Raw genomic sequence first — 19,733 nt, forward strand, 5'->3', positions numbered from 1 at the left:
AAAGTGAAGTTAGCTATGGGCACATTGTGTGCATTTTTATTCCTATTTGTGCTTAACGAAGGTTGCTTTCTTCACATTGCCACTTTTTATGTTGTTTCTCTTGTGATACTAAGCTCATTTGTTTTAATGCTGTTATAGGTATAGCTGGGCCTGGAGAACAAGTGTAAGCAGACCATGCTATGTTGCTGATCGGCGCCGATCTCCACATCCAAGTCGATCCCGCAACAGCTAGGCACCACTGTACCTTGCTTCATTGACAAGGTGATATAATATGGTGAGCTTGCACCTCAATATCGGTATTGAAGTATGTGTTAAGGAAAAAAAAAAAAAAACAAGGGTTGGCCTTTATGATAGATGTATCATGTTCTTTCTTTAAAGTGCTCGTTTGACACTGTTCTTCATGGACATATTCCTAGAGGATGCTAACATTCCTTTATTGCAAACACCCATGAAGCTAGTTCATGTGTTAAACTAGCACTTTTTCACCTAGAAAAAGCCTTATTTAGCACACAGTTCATAAGGAAGGAAAGGAGGCTGGACAGAGCGCTGCTAACAGTCAAGTTTTATCATTCGCACAGCGATATCATGCGAAAGATGAAAGGGGGAGAAGAGATAAATCTGAATTCATGTTGCTTGCATAAAAATGAGAAGGCCACATAGCATTGCTAGCCTGACACTTGTTTTACAATGATAATAAGCAGACTCATCATTTACTAATCCACAAGATGGGGAGCTAACACGCTGGTTCCGTACATATAAGAAAAACCTCACACATCTCTCCAGCACTCTGGTCCTTATATTTTGCTACAACCAAGCAGTTTTCAAACTTTGTTGCATGGACACCGAGAGCAGTGCACTACCACTGCCGACTGACCCACGCATCAAGTCTGCTTGGTCATGTAGCCAATCATTTATACATTGGCCGGTTTAGCTGATGTACAGTAAAAGCTCATTGATTCACAACTCGTTAATTTGAAATTTAAGATAATTCGAAGTAGCCCCCGCGGTGCGTACAACAATGTATTGAAAGAAACATGTAACACTTCCTGATAATTCATTCTGAAATCAGCACCGGCCACCAATAATTCGAACTTCATGCTATCGTGGATGGGGAGAGTGCTAGTGCGCGAGGGCACGTTGGCGATGCTGGCATCCCCGTGCGGACTGCGCAGCTTTGCTCTTTCCATCTGCGGCACTTTGTTTAGGCCTGACTGGGTAGAAACTCATGTGCGCCAGGCCAGGCATGGCCAATGCCTCTGTTGCAGGTCGGTTCTCTTCCTCTCTAAAGACTTTCAAGATAAAAACGCAGACGCGGCACTGCATGTTTCTTTTTTTGGTTTTCTTCCTTTTCATCTTTCTGTTACATCTTGGAGGCTGTGCTCTTTCTCTACAAGTTGTTCTTCCGAGAAGTGGCACCAGGTAATGTCTGAAACATGGTGGCCGTAACATCTCAGTACCAAAAAGCACAGCCTTTGAGATTCATGGCCATTAGCTGGGATACATATTTGGCCACCGCCAATACGTATAGCAGAACTCGGCAGTGTAAGGCCGATGCAACTACGAAAGTAAAATGGAGAACGGCGTCGCAGCAGGTTGCAGTGTGTTTCGCGAGTGCATCTTAGTGTGCAGCTCTTGTTTCTGCGGCGAATGTAGGCGGGTTCTGCATCATTCTTCCCCGTTGCTACGTGACAATATTTCTGATACAGATTTTTTAATTATACTTTGCATGCCTAATTCTTGCATAGTTGGCTTTGCAGTGAGCTACCAAAAATGAAATTGTACAACAACTTCTGATATAACATGACATGGTCTGACCGCCATTGGAATCTGAACCTGGCAATGTTTAACGTTAGAATGCTATCTAGTGAGGCAAGTCTGGCAGTGCTATTGGAGGAATTAAAGAGCAGTAAATGGTATATAATAGGGCTCAGTGAGGTTAGGAGGACAAAAGAAGCATATACAGTGCTAAAAAGCGGGCACGTCCTGTGCTACGGGGGCTTATCGGAGAGACGAGAACTAGGAGTTGGATTCCTGATTAATAAGGATATAGCTGGTAACATACAGGAATTCTATAGCATTAAAGAGAAGGTTGCAGGTCTTGTTGTGAAACTTTATAACAGGTACAAATTGAAGGTCGTACAGGTCTACGCCCTCACATCCATTCATGATAACCAGGAAGTCGAAAGCTTCTGTGAAGGCGTGGAATCGGCGATGGGTCAAGTCAAAACAAAATACAGCATACTGATAGGCGACTTCAATGTCAGGGTAGGCAAGAAGCAGGCTGGAGACAAGTCAGTGGGGGAATAGGGCATAGGCTCTAGGAATAGCAGGGGAGAGTTAGTTATTAGTAGAGTTTGCAGAACAGAATAATATGCGGATAATGAATACCTTCTTCTGCAAGCGGGATAGCCGAAAGTGGACGTGAAGGAGCCCCAATGGCGAGACTAGAAATGAAATAGACTATATACTCTGCACTAACCCTGGCGTTATACAAGATGTGGACGTGCTCGGGAAGGTGCGCTGTAGTGACCATAGGATGGTAAGAACTTGAATTAGCCTAGACTTGAAGAGGGAATAGACCATACAACAATAGAATAGATTTGATTGAGTCGAAACCTCAGCAGTCATAGAGGCATTACGAAATCAGGGTGTAGACGAGCCGTATATAAAGATACTGAAAGATACCTATAGTGGCTCCACAGGCACCGTAGTCCTCCATAAAGAAAACAACAAAATCCCAATAAAGAAAGGCGTCAGGCAGGGAGATACGATCTCTCCAATGCTATTCACAGCGTGTGTACAGGCGATATTCAGAGACCTGGATTGGGAAGAATTGGGGATAAGAGTTAATGGAGAATACCTTAGTAACTTGCGATTCGCTGATAATATTGCTTTGCTTAGTAACTCAGGGGACCAACTGCAATGCATGCTCACTGACATGGAGAGCCAAAGCAGAAGGGTGGGTCTAAAAATTAATCTGCAGAAAACTTAAGTAATGTCTAACAGTCTCGGAAGAGAACAGCAATTTACAATAGGCAGCGAAGTACTGGAAGTCGTAAGGGAATACATCTATTTAGGGCAAGTAGTGACGGCGGGTCCGGATCATGAGACGGAAATAATCAGAAGAATAAGAATGGGCTGGGGTGCGTTTGGCAGGCATTCTCAAATCATGAACAGCAGGTTGCCACTATCCCTCAAGAGAAAAGTGTATAACAGCTCTGTCTTGCCATTACGCACGTGTTGGGCAGAAACCTGGAGGCTTACGAAAAGGGTTCTACTTAAATTGAGGATGACGCAACAAGCTATGGAAAGAAGAATGATGGGTGTAACGTTAAGGGATAAGACAAGAGCAGATTGGGTGAGGCAACAAACGCGAGGTAATGACATTCTTAGTTAAAATCAAGAAAAAGAAATGGGCATGGGCAGGACATGTAATGAGGAGGGAAGATAACCGATGGTCATTAAGGGTTACAGACTGGATTCCAAGGCAAGGGAAGCGTAGCAGGGGGCGGCGGAAAGTTAGGTGGGCAGATGAAATTAAGAAGTTTGCAGAGACAACATGGCCACAATTAGTACATGACCGGGGTAGTTGAAGAAGTATGGGAGAGGCCTTTGCCCTGCAGTGGGCGTAACCAGGCTGATGGCGATGGTCGTGCAGGTGTTTGCAATGGGATCTTGTAGACAGACGGCGATGCGAGTGCAAGTGCTGATGTCTATATTTTGTGCACTATTGTTATTGCAAAGGTAAAAAGAAACCATTGCTGCAGGCATACATTCATTGATCAAACCTGTTCTTTATATCTAAAAGAGCATACAGATCACTAACCTATTGTTTCAATCTCAGTTTAGAGCAGGCTGTTTCAGGCCGAACTTTGACATATGAAGACAATATAGTTCAGCAACAGTGCGCTGCAGCCAAGGGAGGGAGTGTCGGTGCGCATTAGAGCTTGTGTCTAGTGGTTGGGTGCCCTTTTCCTCCTACTGATGTGAAGCGACACGTTCACTTGTTGGCGCATGCCAAAGCGTACCAATGCATGCCAGTGGTTTGGCGTTAAGTCCTACGTTTCAGGCGTGCATTGCTTGCTGCCAGTCATGCTTAATGCCCCTAACTCACACTGCACCACTTGTGCTGCTCCAGCTGAAATATCATCTCATGGAGGGTTTCGACGACACGCTGTCGGCTGCTCTCTTTGGAGCATGCGCAGAACGATCCCCAACCAGCGTGCAGCTTTGAACACATTGAACGGCTGTTCGCGGTCATCGGCGAAGTGGCGTGAGCGCCTTTTTTCTCTGCACCATGCATTGTAGATCGGTACATCAAGCGCACAGATGGAGCAAGAGCCATCTCGATGGTGGTCATGTTGGACCGCGTTGATCGAATCCGGCAATGTTGGCTGCACCAGTGCTTCGAGCTATAGACGTTGTTCTTGCTAACGTGTCGTAGCATGTGCTTGCATGCGCTCGCGCTACGTCGGACTATATATGTGCCTTAACCGAGCAATTTCTTTCTTACTTTTATTAGTTCCAATTTTGTATAATTGGAATTTTCGTAGCATCCCCACGGAATTCGAATTAACAAGCTTTTACTGTAGCATTTATTGCACGATAGTGGTATGTAATAGACACTACTCTGCATGCTTTTTTGCATGCTTTCTTTTTCCATAGGTAGTGATGCAGGCCTTTTCATTATTTACATGCCTACACAATAAACCAAGCTTGTTCTGTGCTGAAAAAGAGTTGTAGGAAAAGCCAACGTGGAGGCAACTTTTCTCGGCATGAAACAAGCTTGGTTTGTTGGTTTCGGTTCATTGGTTTAATGGATTTTGGAGCCGATACAGGTTCCTTGCTCACAATAAGGCAGACAAGCTTGTAGGCTGTGCTTCTGAAATATGTGCAGCACACTGACAGCAAAGGTATAAAGCTGACAGGAATGAAGAGTTATTCTGCACTCTGATACCTTAGGAAAAGGAATTAGGCTAAAAATTAATGTAGCAAAAGATTATTTTTTTCATCATTGGGAAACAAGCTCAAACAACATCCCAAAGAGATGTAGAAGTTTGTTAAGTCAAATGGCAAAGAGGAACGTTCAATACCGACAATATTAGGTCCCCAGAATGACATCACTGATGATATTCAGAAGGTTAATCATTTCAATGACTCCTTTAAGTCTGTAATTTCTGCAGCTATTACCGACGTCCATGCTTTGCCCGATCATAACTTTAACCAGGAAATGCCCGAAATCTCAGTGTCCTATGAAGGCGTGCATAAACTTCTGTGTAACCTAAAGCCAAACTCTGCTACTTGACCTGACCTTATACCATCCTATGTCCTCAAAAGACGTGCATCCGTTATTTCTAAATACCTTGCCACTTTGTTTAGATTGTCCCTCTGTTTTGGTGAACTTCCTTGGGACTGGAAGACTGCACATGTCACACCAGTTCATAAAGCAGGTACCCATAAGCATGCACAAAATTACAGACCCATATCTCTTACTAGTGTGTGTTGCAAAACACTGGAACATGTGTTATACTCGACCATTTTTCACCACTCGGAGGAGAACAACTTTTTCAACAGTGCCCAGCATGGATTCCGTGCAGGCTTTTCATGTGTCACCCAGCTGCTTGAATTTTCCCATGATATTTTTTCGTCATTTGATGCTGGAAAGCAAGTGCACTGCATTTTATTAGACTTTAAAAAAACCTTCGATACTGTTCCCCATTCTCTCTTATTTCTTAAGATGTCTTACCTTGGCCTCCCTGATTGCGTGCTTAACTGGGTGCAGAATTATTTGTTGGGTTGCTCACAAAAGGTGGTTATAAATGGCTATGAATCAAAACCTGCTGCTGTCACTTTTGGGGTACCACAAGGGTCTGTTTTAGGACCGCTTTTATTCCTCATATACATCAATGACATCACCTCAAATATTACATCAAAAATATGCTTATACGTGGACAATTGCGTGGTTTATAGGGACATAGACAGTCACGTTGATGCTTTGTCCCTGCAGGGTGACCTTGACCGAATACTTGCTTGGTGCCATAAATGGCACATGAACCTCAATCCCAGTAAATGTAGTGATATTAACTTTAGCAGAAAGCGGGCTAACATTCTCCGCAACTATAATTTAGACATTTTAATCTAAAAAGTAGATCAGGCAAAATATCTTGGTATTTTCTTTTCTTCAGATCTTTCATGGAATAAACATGTGGACTACTTCACCTTAAAAGCCGGACATGTTCTTAAATTCATTAAAAAGAATTTCAAAAAAGCCCCTCAAGATGTCAAACAACTTCTGTACTTTTCTAATGTTTTGGTCAATTCTAGAGTACGCTGCAGTGGTCTGGGACCCGAACACTAAAATTCTTTTGAACAAGTTGGAGGCAATACAAAATTGTGCTGTGCGGTTTGTTACAAGTATAGTCATGATGTTAGCATTACAGGTCTTAAGCACACTGTCTCGTGGGACACTCTGAAACTCTGGCGCGCCTTTTCTAGGTACAGTCGCCAACCGTTTATTCAGACCTCACGGGGACTGCGGAAATGTCCGAATCAACAGGTGTCTGAAAAAGCAGATTAAGAAAAAAAAAAGAAATCCTTTATTTCCACGCAGTTATTCGGGCTCAGCAGTAGGCTTGAAGAAATCGTGACTGCGCCGTTGCACGCTGTTCCGTTTATGCACAATCAGATAAGCCTGAATCTCGGAGAGGGTCGTACGGTCACTATAGGCGGCTGAAAGCACAGTCACTGCTTGTACATTCTCCGTATGCGACGGCAGCGTAGCGCATGGTGCGTCATCTTTTGACTCCGAGTCATCGTCCGGCGGTGCAGAAGAAACCTGACGAATGATCTCGCCGTCTTCGAGCTCTGCGCATGTCAGTACAGCAGTGTCAGCACCTGTGAAACTGTCAAATGAGATGGTGTTCGGAATCGCAATGCAACCACTGCGCAGGTCTCAGCAGAACATTTTCCGCGTCAGTAGGGAGCACATCGGAAGGTGACAAATCCTAGGCCTCCCAGCACCCGCTTCCCGGCATTCCCTAGCGCAGTCTGCGCGGGCACTGTTGGCGCCATTAGACAGTTGACGCTATGTTTCCGTATGCCGTGTTGGATCACTGCAACCTAGACACAGCACACAAAGCAAACACCACCACACCGTCACGCGGACACCAGTAGCACAAACGAAAAACGTGGCCTACTCGCAGTGTCGTGCATGAAGAAAGAAACAATTCAGCTGCTAGATTGTTTTGACATGGCTTACTAAGCTGAGACTGAAACTGCTGTAGCCACTCTATCGAACCTGGCAGGAACGATGATGATGAGCAGGGATTTTCAGTAGCGCCAATTTGTGGGGCAGCAGGTAGGCTCCATTCAAAACAAAAATGGCGTTCAGCAAGTCGAACCATGCACCGGTCAGAGTTTGTGCACGGTGCTCTCGATCGAGTTGGCTCAAGGAGTGTCCAAAAATCAGACGAGAGGCAAGGTGTCCGAACTTTCAGCAGTTGTTATACATTATGGTCTATGGGGAGAATGGCGTTGCCGCGAAGCAGACTGAATAATCGAGCATGTCGGAATTTTTGGAGTTTGAAAAATCAGTCGGCGACTGTATTTATTTTTGAAACAGATTGTGTGTGAAGAGGTGGCAATAAATCGACATGTGTACCTTCAGCCCCCCACGTACATATCCAGACCAAGGGACAACAGCAAAAAAAATTGACGAATATTCATGCCGTACATCTGCGTTCCAAGCATCATTTTTCCCCAAACTATTAAAGAGTGGAATGCCCTTCCCGACACTGTTGTTACCACCCCTACTGAATTGTTTTCTCTTGCGCTGTGGCAGCATTTGTGCATGAGTGCAATGTGAGATCAATTGTTTTCATTGAGTGTGCCGTTGTCACCTGCTGGTTCCACTGTAATCTGTGTCCACTGCTGTAATTACGCCAAACATTTTTGTATGCCGTGCTTGTAACTCTTTATGTTTACTCATCTATAACACCCCTCTACAACAATGCCTCAGGGCGAATTTAGGTAAGTTAATAAATAAATAAAATAAATAAAAGGTGCAGGCCTTATCTTTGGAAGGAGGCTTACTGACGGCACCTTCCATGGCACAGATGACTCAGGTTGGGCTAGGCACCAGTGTTGTTTGTTCCCTTATGCACGACAGTAGCTTTAGGTTCAGAGGAGTTCCAGGAAGGCAAGTTAAACATAACTTCCATGGCTTGAGTAGGCTCATTTCTTTTGGGGCATCAAGCTTTTTTTTCTTTTGCTTTTTTTTTTTTGCAACTGTGCATGAGTGCTTCCCTAGCATTGATGTGAAGGGAACTCCTGAACAATGACCTGCTTTAGTTAGCGCTTTGCAAAGAATGCATTGTCTGCCAAGCCATTTATTTTCTATTGGCATGCTTGTACTTGTTCTGTCAGTAATTTCTCCACTTGCCGAATTATCTTGAGACCTTATGCTGATGCTACTGATGTCTTCAAGTGCAGACTTCTCGGGATGAGGTTCTTCGCTTTGCAAGTGTGGTTGAAGGGTAGGTGGTACTTACAGGTAGCTATTCTAGATATTAGTGAAACGAACCGACCAATCATGGTTACGTCTTGTCCATATTTCTGTAGGGGTTAGTCAAAGGTTTAGAAAATTGATCTCACTAGAAATGTGATGATAGTCACGTGGTCAACGACCACAACTTTATCATTATGTTACTTGACTAGATGAATTTTCGTCAGACCTTTTACAAAATCTCCTACAGAACTTAAGAATAAGGTATGTTGAACGGGACCCACTGGTTTGTTTTACTCGCATCCAGAATAGCCCCTTGTAAGTGCAACCTTTCCTTCAACCAGACTAACAAAGCAAAGAACCTTGCACCAAAAAGTCTGCGCTTGAAGACATTGGTGGTGTCAGTGTGGGGCCTCAAGATAATTCATTGAGCCAGGAATAAATTACTTGAATCACAAGTTCAAGAATGTTGATAGAAAATTAAGAGCTTGAAAACTGATGCATTCTTCGCAAGGTGCCAACTAGAGCAGGCCATTGTTCATGTCTTCCAGGTCATAAAGCTCCATATCAACTTCATGGCAACGCTAAAGGACTACCTGTGCAAACAGTCGCAAGAAAGTTTGACGTATTAAAATCAAAAGAGCCCATTTAAACCAAGAAGTTATCTTCAGCTTGTCTTCTGCAAGCCCACTAAACCTGAGACTGCCATTTTGTGCAAGGGCCTGAACTTGAACACTGCAGAATGCTTCACCCAATCCTGGCAAAAGTAACCTCCACTGTGGAACATGTCTTCAGTCAACTCCTTCTGAAGGAAAAAGAAAAGGCCCACGAGTTTACCTGCCGTGCGTGGTGTAACCAGAGGCCTCCCATATTTTCTGGTCCCGAAGCTCTGCCGTCACGCTATAGGAGATGTTCATATACTGCTCAGAGCTGCCCCGACGCAGTGCCACTGTGCCACAGAGAGCATCATTCGCATACTGAAATGCTTGCGTGGTGCAAGACGAGCTGATTGATATGGTGCATTCTATGCATGTGTTATGCTATTTTTCGTGTTATGGGCTGTTTAGCTGAAGTGGTAGGGTAAGACAATGGTGCCAAACATGTGTTGCATGCCAGGGTGCCGTTCCGGCTACAAGGGAATGACCGAAAAGGTGTCAGCTTTTGTTTACAAAGTGACAAGGAGCAGCACGAGAAGTGGAAGTGGGCCATACTACAGAAAAGTAGTGATTGTTTTAAGGGGAGACGCAGGTCAAGAAGTCACGGTTTTCTGAAAAAAAAAAATCGCTTGTTTTAAGCTGCATTGTCATCTTCGGTCTATGCATATTTGTGTAAATATCAAGCCGAAATTCGCATGAGAAGTCACGTAAACATGCACCTAAGTCATCATCATCATCATCAGCCTGTTTTATGTCCACTGCAGGACGAAAGCCTCTCCCTGCAATCTCCAATTACCCCTTTCCTTCGCCAACCGATTCTAACTAGTGCCCGCGAATTTCTTAATTTCATCGCTCCACCTAGTCTTCTGACATCCTCGATTGCGTTTCCCTTCTCTTGGTAACCATTCTGTAACCCTAGTGGGCCAATACAGTGAAACCTCGTTAAACCGTAGTCGGCCGGAGCTCGGAAAAAGTACGTACTAAACGGTAGTACTGTTTAAGCGAAATAGCATGAGATCGCCCACTTACCTGTCGAAAACGGAACTCAGAGAGAGTGCGATGAAAGGGGAAAAAACATGCAGTATTTATTCACTTCGCGGGACGTAGTGTTATTTCCATTTGATGTCGCGGCGGCCTAGCACGACGACAGCGGCCTCAAACTTACTGAAGCTGCGTGCCAGCTTCTCAGCCAGCCCCCCTCCTCTCGGCAAACACTCGCAAGGCAGATTCCTCGTTGGCATTACGTATTCTCCGTGAACGCGCGCAGTAGTTCTGCATAAGTCCCGGGGCGCCTTTTTCATTGCCGGGTGCCGGAGTTCGGAAAACTTTTCGTTTGGAATAGTTACGTTATCGCGCCCCTGTTCTCGCGACGATCGCATTCATGAGGCTGACGTAACGCGCAGCTTCTGCCACTGCCGGGCCTGAATAGCCCGTGCTGTCGCTTTCCGTGTCGTCCTCATCACTGTCGCTAGTTGACACTTCGGCAACAAGAGCGGCAACGATGGTGAAAAGTCGATCCTCGTAGCCGACATATCTCTTCGCGGTCGCAGCAGCGCTGCCGAGCAACTTCGCATTCCAAATGCCACACACTGTAGTCAACAGCAGATCCATGTCGTGGGCCAGCTCCGACTTTTTCGTGTTACGTTCACGGACGATGTCTAATTTTTCTTCTATGCTGAGCACCCGGTGTCTTCTATGCTGAGCACCCAGCTTCGGCATGACGCGAGTCCTCGCTTGCACGACGCCACGACGCTCTCTGGCACGGCGTCCATGCGGCGTCGAAATGATGTTGATGTTGATGCGGCTTCACGTGCAAACGCACAGGGCGCTTGGAGGCCGTTGTACCGATCTCTGAGGCTTGTTGTTCTGCCGGGCCGCCCGATGGAGACGACGCACCGCCGTGTTTGCGCGACAAAAAGTGGAAACGCTACGTTTTAACCGATGCGTACGCAATAAGCTGGTACGGTTTATGCGGATACAAAATACATTATGTTCAATGGCCGCTGAGTCGGGGAATTGACTTTACTACTTTTAAACCGAAACTGCTGTTTAAGCGGGTACGGTTTAACGAGGTTTTACTGTAGTTATTGAATCGGCGCATTACATGACCTGCCCAGCTCCATTTTTTCTCTTGATGTCAATTAGAATATCATTTATATTTGTTTGCAGTCTGATCCAAACCGCTCTCTTTCTGTCTCTTAATGGTATGCCTAGCAATCTTCGTTCCATCGCTCTTTGTGCGGTCCTTAACTTGTTCTCGAGCTTCTTTGTCAGTCTCCAAGTCTCTGCCCCATATGTCAGCACTGGTAAAATGCACTGATTGTACACCTTCCTTTTCAATGACAATGGTAAGCTTCCAGTCAGGAGCTGGCAATGTCTGCCGTAAGGTAAGCGATCCAACCCATTTTTATTCTTCTGTGAACTGCCTTCTCATGATGAGGGTTCCCTGTGATTCATTGACCTAGGTAAACATACTCCTTCACAGACTCTAGAGTCCGACTGGCGATCCTGAACTCTTGTTCCTTTGCCCTGCTATTTATCATTATATTTGTCTTCTGCATATTAATCTTCGACCCCACTCTTACACTCTCTCTGTTAAGGTCCTCAATCATTTGTTGTAACTCGTCTGCATTGTTGCTGAACAGAGCAACGTCACCAGCAAGCCGAAGGTTGCTGAGACATTTGCCATCGATCTTTACTCCTAAGCCTTCCCAGTTTAATAGCTTGAGTACTTATTCCAAGCTTGCAGTGAATAGTATTGGAGAGATTGTGTCTCCCTGTCTGAACCCTTTCTTTATAGGTATCTTCCTGCTTTTCTTGTGTAGAATTAAGGCAGCTGTAGAACCTCTGTAAATATTTTCGAAGGTATTTACGTAAGCGTTCTGTACTCCTTGATTACGTAATGCTGCTATGACTGTTGGTTTCTCTACTGAATCAAATGCCTTCTCATATTCTATGAAAGCCATATAGAGAGGCTTATTATTCTCTGCGGCTTTCTCGATAACCTGATTAATGACATGGATGTGATCCATTGTAGAGTATCCCTTCCTGAAGCCAGCCTGTTCCCTTGGTTGACTAAAGTCCAGTGTTGCCCGTTATTCTATTGGATATAACTTTGGTAAATATTTCATATAATACTGGGGGTAAGCTAATTGGCCTATAATTTGTCAATTCTTTAATGCCTCCCTTTTTGTGTATTAGTATAATGTTTGCATTCTTCCAGTTTTCTGGGACCCTTGCAGTCGATAGACACTTCGTATAAGGAGCCGCCAGTTTTCCAATAATTATGTCTCCTCCACCTTTGATTGAATCGACTGTTATTCCATCTTCTCCTGCCACTTTTCCTCATTTCATGTCTTGCAATGCCCTTCTGACTTCATCGCTACTTATAGTAGGAGTTTCTGTATTTTGTTCATTACTGTTTCTAATTCGGCTATCCTGACTCCTCTGGGTACTGTACAGGTCAGTGTAGAATTCTGCTTTTACTATATCTTCGAGATTGCTGATGATATTACCGTGCTTATCTTTCAGTGCATACATTTTGGTTTGTCCTATGCCAAGTATCTCACTGATTTCAGGCTGGGTCCATTTTTTACGTCTTCTTCAGTCTTTATCACATTATAGTTTCGAATATCACTCATTTTCGCCTTGTTGATCAGTTTTGACAGTTCTACGAAGTCTATCTTATCTCTTGAGTTGGACACTTTAATTTTTTGTCGTTTCTTTATTAGGTCCTTTGTTACTTGGCAGAGCTTGCCTACTGGTTGCCTTGGTGCCTTGCCTCCCTCTTCAATCGCTGCCTCCGACGCCAACCTAGTTACGGTTTCATTCATTAGCTCTATGTCATTATCATCATCTCTCTGTTCTAAGGCTGCATATTTGTTTGCACGTACCAGCTTGAATTTGTCTGCTTTTACCCTTACTGCCTCTAGGTTGACCTGTTTCTTCTTAACCGATTTTGCTCTTTCTCTTTTCAAATTGAGGTGAATCCTAGCCCTCGCTAACCAATGATCACTGCACTTTACCCTACCTATCACTTCTACATCCTGCACTATGCTGGGATTAGCAGAAAGTATGGAGTCAATTTCATTTCTTGTTTCACCATTATGGTGAAACATTATACCCTGTATTGCTTCTTATCTAGAAGACCTCTATAGTAGAGGACATGTCCGTTATTCAGCAATGTAAAAGCCTTGCCAATACTTCTAATCTCACTAAGGCCGATGATATCCCAAGCAATGTCTGACAATTCCTCAAAGAGTCCTGCTAAGCTAGCCTCACTCAAGAGTGTCCAGGTGTTAAACGTTGCAAGGGTCAGTTTCCATTGGCGGCCTGTCTGGGTCCAGATATTCTCGGCACCTTCTGGTGCGTTACAGGTCTGACCGCCGCGTTGATCAGATGCTGGTCAGGGCCGTTGGTTGATCGAATGAGTCATTTGGGATGTAGTGGCCGAATACGGCATCAGGGAGGCCAATTCCTGTTCTGGAAAAAGAGATGATCAGATGACCGAAGCGCGACAGCCGATTGCCTCCGTGACTAAAATAGTCCCGCTCAAAAAACTGCTTCTAAAACACTCAATTCTTGGTATAAATAAAGATTTTTGTATTTTGATGACTGGTTTGATAGAGCTCTCGTGATTGGAATGCTACAACACATGCTGGATCGCAAGAGAAAAACAACCCTGTGCCTTCTACAACGCTGGGCCTCGTCTGCTTCTTTGCTTCATTGCAAGTGACAAAAGTAGAAAGAGCAGCTCTGCATGGCTTTTGTGCTTGTTTACATGTACATGGCACATTTACTACTCCATTTCCGTGCTTAAAATAAATCAGTTGCTATTGAACAAGTACTTATATAAAACGGTGCATTTATAACAACCATTACAAACCTGGGGCGTGAATACTCGAGGCAGGAAAGGTACAAAAATGCTTCATTCATCATTTTAAATAAATACTCTTGGTTTAAAATAGCATAAAATTTACATTTTTTTGTTTTGTGTTTTCACAATTTTTTTCCTTTCCACTTTTTTTTTTTTTGCAAGCCTGCAATTTTGCCAGTTCGCGAAATGCATTCCGTGCGAGTTTTCTGACATGGAGCCCAGCGAGGTGACATCGGAATGCGATCCTTTGTTGCCGAATGAGCCTTGTGTCGCCTTGATGTCCACACCACCAAGGAGCCTTGACAAGAACAAGAGTGGCCACATCCTGAACAGCGATTCACGCACCATGATCCTCCACTGCTACACATATTGGCATAACAGGGAGCCTTAACACAGTGTGGAGGCCATGACCAAGTTTGTCACCGAGATGCTCGATGTCAGCGAAAGCACAGTGTTTAAGAGGAGGAGGGAGGTCAAAGCGTTGCATATTTTGGTTGGCAAACTGTTGGCGCCCTCGTGAAAGCGCCCATGAAATGCGGAGAAAAGAAGACGTAGCACAGAGTATGACAGCTTCACGTTGTACGCGCTGAGGTCATGTGTGCACTCTTTCTTTCGCCGCAACGAGATACTGACGGTCAAGAAGATAACTAACGAGTTCCCGAAGCATATGGATCTCCCATCACTGGAGCGGTGTACTGTGCATCGCCTGCTTGTCGAGATGGATTAAAGCACGAGAATTGCTGCTTTGTGTGAATTCGCTGCTTAGTGACCGGGATGACATCGCTGAATGGCAGAATCGCTACCTTCGTGATGTGGAGCGCTATCGGGCGGAAGGCCGAAAGATCTTTTTCGTGGACGAGACATGGGTGATGGCGGGACACACTCGGTCGATCATGTGGACGGACACCGTGGTGCAGAAGTGCAGATGCCTATACGCTCGAGCTAATGGCCTAGCGACAGGTCTGAAACAACCTTCTGGAAAAGGCCAGCGCCTGATTGTGACGCACATCGGCAGCGAGGATGGCTTCATCAATGGCTGCTTAGATATATACCGAGGCCAAAAAACAGGCGACTACCACGAAGAAATGGATGACAATCGCTATAAGAGATGGTTTAATGACGTTCTGCAGAAGTTGCCTGCCGGTAGCGTCATTGTTTTGGACAATGCACCTTACCATTCCCGGCGAGAGGAGAAATTGCCGACGACAGCTTGGAAGAAGGAAAAAATACATGAGTGGCTCAGAAGCAAAAACATCACCTAAAGCGAAAGGATGGTGGAAAAGCAGCTGCTTAAGTTGGTAGCCTCTGTAAAGCCAGGCTTTCTGAGCTACATCATAGACAATGCAGCTGAAAGGGCCGGTTGCATTGTACTCGGGCTCCCACTGTACCACTGCGAATTTAATCCTATCGAGCTCATGTGGGCAAAGGTGAAAAATGGCATCGCTGCGGACAACACAAACTTCAAGCTGTCCACGGTCGAAAACGTCCTGAGGGAAAAAAATCAAGCACGTAACGGCGGAAGTCAGCCAATAACAAGCTTGCTGTCATTGGCAGTCAGCCAATGACAGCGAGCTTGAATTTCACCGTACAGTTACTGTAGCCCATCACAAGTGAACAGCGAAAACATGACTGGCTGGTGGGGAAACCTAAACTTCCGAAATCAACCAAAGATGCGCTGCAGAACATTCACCACGTGATGGACCTGGAGGAAAAGTTCAGGCTTGACACGTCTGGGAGTGACCGCATCCAACCCATCATCATCCAATTCGGTGAAGATGACACTGAAGAAAGGGACTCCGACTGTGAGCTGTCCGGCATTGAGCCACTCGATGAAGCATAACAGCTTTTTATTAACGAAAGAACAGCCCTTATTAGGGCTACCAAAATTTTTCCGGTGGGTTCGCAGCAGCCAAGCATTCCCCCATGACTTCTCAAATAAATAAGCAGTTCATTGGTTACATATTCTTTTTAATGGAAGCTCAATTCCGAAAAAGTAACGTCCTGCATAGATCGTGCTCAATATAAGAATTGGCATGAAAACGTGCTTAAATGCTGGAAAATCAGAATGCAATCAAATCAATCAATCAATGCAAATACAATCATTAACCCTGAATAACTATGTGGGGCCCGAAATGCTCATTCGGGCAGCCCCTGTCTAGCTTGACACGAAAAAGCAGTAGTCAATGCGAAATTGAGAGCCACTCTTAGCACCCGGTACACGAAAGCACATTTATGTGGTTGCATTGTTTCTTTGGTTATCTGGCTCAGGCAAATACCGTATTTACTCGCATAATTTGCGCACTTTTTTTTTTGCAATTTTAGAGCTCCGAAAAGGGGATGCGCAAATTACACTGACATTTTGCGAACACATCCGAAATAACGTGCAATATATGTAGCAACGCACGTGGCATATACATTAATAAGAAAATAAATTATAGCATAAACGAAGGGTACTTGTTTATTTAACAGAATTAAGACGTACTTTAACCAGCCAGATCCGGTCATGCACGGTTTAGTCGGAATCACTGGTCAAGAGGTCCGACTCAGGATCATCGCCGCGGCCGCTGTCACCACCCTCCCAAAGTGCATCATCCTTGGTTCTGCCGAGCACATTCGACAGCCCTGTCTTCATGTGGCAACCACTGGCAGAGGATCGTTCTTCGTCTGAGAGACAGCAGATGGCGTGTCATGAAGCGCGTCACCCACCCTCTACTTGCCTTGAACGTCGCAGCAAGGACCCCTTTTTCCTGCGCTATCTTTCTTGCCTCGAACTCCAGCATCTTGCACGAGACGGCAACACCGGAGGACCTAAGCTCTCGCACATATTTGAAAAGGTCTTCTTCAACAGCAGGAAACTTTCCTTGCTTCGGTCCTCGGAACGCTCTTCGAAGTCTTGTATTTATAAGTGAACTTTTCTGCTTCCTCCAGTACCGAACACGACTCTCATTCACGCTGAAGTGCTTGGCGACGGTACAGTTCCCGTTTTTTTCTGGCAAACTCAATGACAGCGAGCTTGAATTTCACCGTATATTTATTGTAGCCCATCGCAAGTGAACTGCGAAAACATGACTGGCTTATGGCGAAACCTAAACTTCCAAAATCAACCAAAGATGCGCTGCAGTGCAGAGACAGAGAACAAGGGGCAACGAGGGGAAAAGTTGGCGCGACTGGCCCTCACATGCCTCCGATGTAGAAAATTGTCCGTGTTGTGTCGCCTGCATGCATTCTCATGGCGGGAGAGAAGGGGAGATAGAGGGAGGCAAATGCTCAAGCAGTTCGGACAACCCTTGAACAGGTTCGCGTGTTCAGGTACAGTCCTTAGAATATAATATTCTAGGGACCATAGTTTGGGGGCTTCCGGAGAAAAGAACGAAGTCCTGAGGAGAGGGGACTCGCACTCGCAGCCTGTCGTGTATATGACTGCGCTCGGCTGCTCGGCGAGGGGCGCGGCCGTGCAAAGTCTCTCAGTGCGCGCGCGCCGGCGAGCTATCTCGGGCGGAACGGATAGCGCAAAATATGCAAGTAAATTTTTTTTTTGTAAGGCTGGCTAAATACTAGGGGTGCGCAAATTATGCGGGTAAACACAGTAATGTGAATAAGAGAACCGTTATAAAACATCATTCGCTTAGTGAGGCCCAAAGTGCTCAGTAGGGTAGCCATTCTCGAGTTGACGGGCCCTATGGTGAAGTAGCAGCAGCCGAGGCGAAATTGACTGCCAATGTTGGCAGCCTGCAGGTCGAAAGGAAAGCAATAGCAGTCATGTTGGAGCCATTGTCAAGCTTTACAAGCCCCTAAAGGCTAATACACGCAGCCAAGCAATAATAAAAACACACTGTCAGCTCGGTTTACTCCACTGCACAGTCATTTAATTTCATCAAGCCACTTGAACAAATAAGAGCAATGCAGAGCAACATGCCCCTGTCAGGCGGCCTGCTTGCATGTAGTTATGCTGCCCCTACTGTTCTTTTAAGGCCTGTTGAGATGAATATAATGCCAATGTCAGAAGGCCTAAAATACCTGTGATCAAATAACAGTAGTCAGGGCACGTTTGAAAGGCACCTTTAGCAGCCTGCATTTCAAAGCGCAGTCATGCATAGCCATTGTAGGTGAAACAGCAGCAGTCACTGCGAAATTGACAGCCACTGTTGGCACTTTGCATGCCAAAGCATAATTATGTGGTTGCATTCTTTTGGTTATCTGGCCCAGGCAAGTAATGCGAATAAAAGAACAGTTATCAAACATCATTAGCTTAGTGAGGCCCAGAAAACTCATTTGGGTAGCTATTAATAGCAGTAGTCGAGGGCACACTTGAAAGGCACCGTTTGCAGTCTGCACATCAAATCACAGTCATGCCAGATTATTGTTGTATTTGTTTACCTGACCGGGCAAATAACACGAATGTAAGCACAATTATTCACCCTGAATAGCTCTGCTAGCATTGTTTGTGCTAAAAAATGCTGAGTCAAGTTGAATGTGTTTTATTGAGGTAATTATTTAATTCACAAGCATCGGCATAGCGACGGCCAGGTTCAGACAATGACATTGGTGAAGTAATAAATGGTGAAAGTTGCAAAAGCTCTCAGTCCACTGCTTTGCTGGGCTCCATTCACTGATCAATGTCTTTGTAACGATGAAACCGTCAGACAGGAAATGACACCCCACTGCACAATGTTATTTGCGTTGAAAATTTTTACCAGCATATGTGATGGGCAGCGCAACCGTCTGTTTACTAAGGCTGAAAGCATGAAAAGTGCACCAGCTTAGCAAGGTGTTGTTGCATTATATGCACCCTTTCATGTGCACTTCTGGCAAGCTGCCACATACACTGATGCATAAACATGACCAGAGGTAAGAGGCAAAGTTACTGTGCAACCCACATGATGCTTTTAAGAAAATGTCTCTGTAAACCTTTCTGTTTTCATAGGCGATCAAAATTTGTTTTGAGCAAGTTGGTTATCACATTGCGGCAACAACACAAGAAGCAAGCGACAGAAAACACAGCGAGTAGGCAGACTGAGAAGACGAGGTAGACCAGTGAGAAAGGCTTTAATGAAATGGAAGAGGCCAGCCCTGCAGTTTACAGGAGTTAGTGCTTTGAATGAGATTGGTTAATGAAAATGTGTAAAAAGACTGCTGAAAGAAAACTAGCAAAAACAAATGCTAATATAAAATAAAAGGACAAAATTAAGAGTAAGCGCAAATACGCATGGAAGCAGGCATGTATTCACGCACAAACGCGAAAACTGAGAAAATCTCAAATATAAAGAAATATGGGAAATTTAAAGAATTTGGCGAGCGCAAGAAAAAATACACATTTACAAACAGACACGGGTAGAGGTATTAGGAGCGGGTTCACAAGCTGCTGTGCCTACCTTCTTGTATGTTTTTTTTCTTTTTATTGTTCCCTTAGCACTGTCTTGGGAATTTTTCATTGCAACATATCATGAGAATCAAAAAGCAGCGTGGAGCTGTGTTGTGGGAAACCATATTGAGCACTGGCAACACAACTTATGTGTGACTGTGCCACAGCTCGCATTCTACAGCTTGCGCGAGCAGTGAGCACTGGTGGACAGCAATCAATCAACAGTGCTACACAACGCTCAAACACTGCTGCTAGACGCTCGGTTATCTTACTGCTGACAGCGATCGTTCACGCTAAGTTGACAGCGACAAATCTTTGTGTTGGAGGCTTCCTTTG

General features: G+C 44.9%; 1 long non-coding RNA gene across 2 annotated transcripts in view; it reads left to right on the forward strand.

The window, feature by feature from the left end:
• Positions 1–19,733, forward strand: part of LOC135897360 (uncharacterized) — a 56,422-nt gene that overhangs the window by 21,303 nt on the left and 15,386 nt on the right. For both annotated transcript variants that reach the window (XR_010563025.2, XR_010563024.2), the window contains one exon: positions 139–274. This is a non-coding gene — a long non-coding RNA (uncharacterized lncRNA). The remainder of the gene's footprint in view (positions 1–138; positions 275–19,733) is intronic.

The sequence above is a fragment of the Dermacentor albipictus genome, chromosome 1, assembly GCF_038994185.2.
Source record: "Dermacentor albipictus isolate Rhodes 1998 colony chromosome 1, USDA_Dalb.pri_finalv2, whole genome shotgun sequence".
NCBI classification, from domain to species: domain Eukaryota; kingdom Metazoa; phylum Arthropoda; class Arachnida; order Ixodida; family Ixodidae; genus Dermacentor; species Dermacentor albipictus.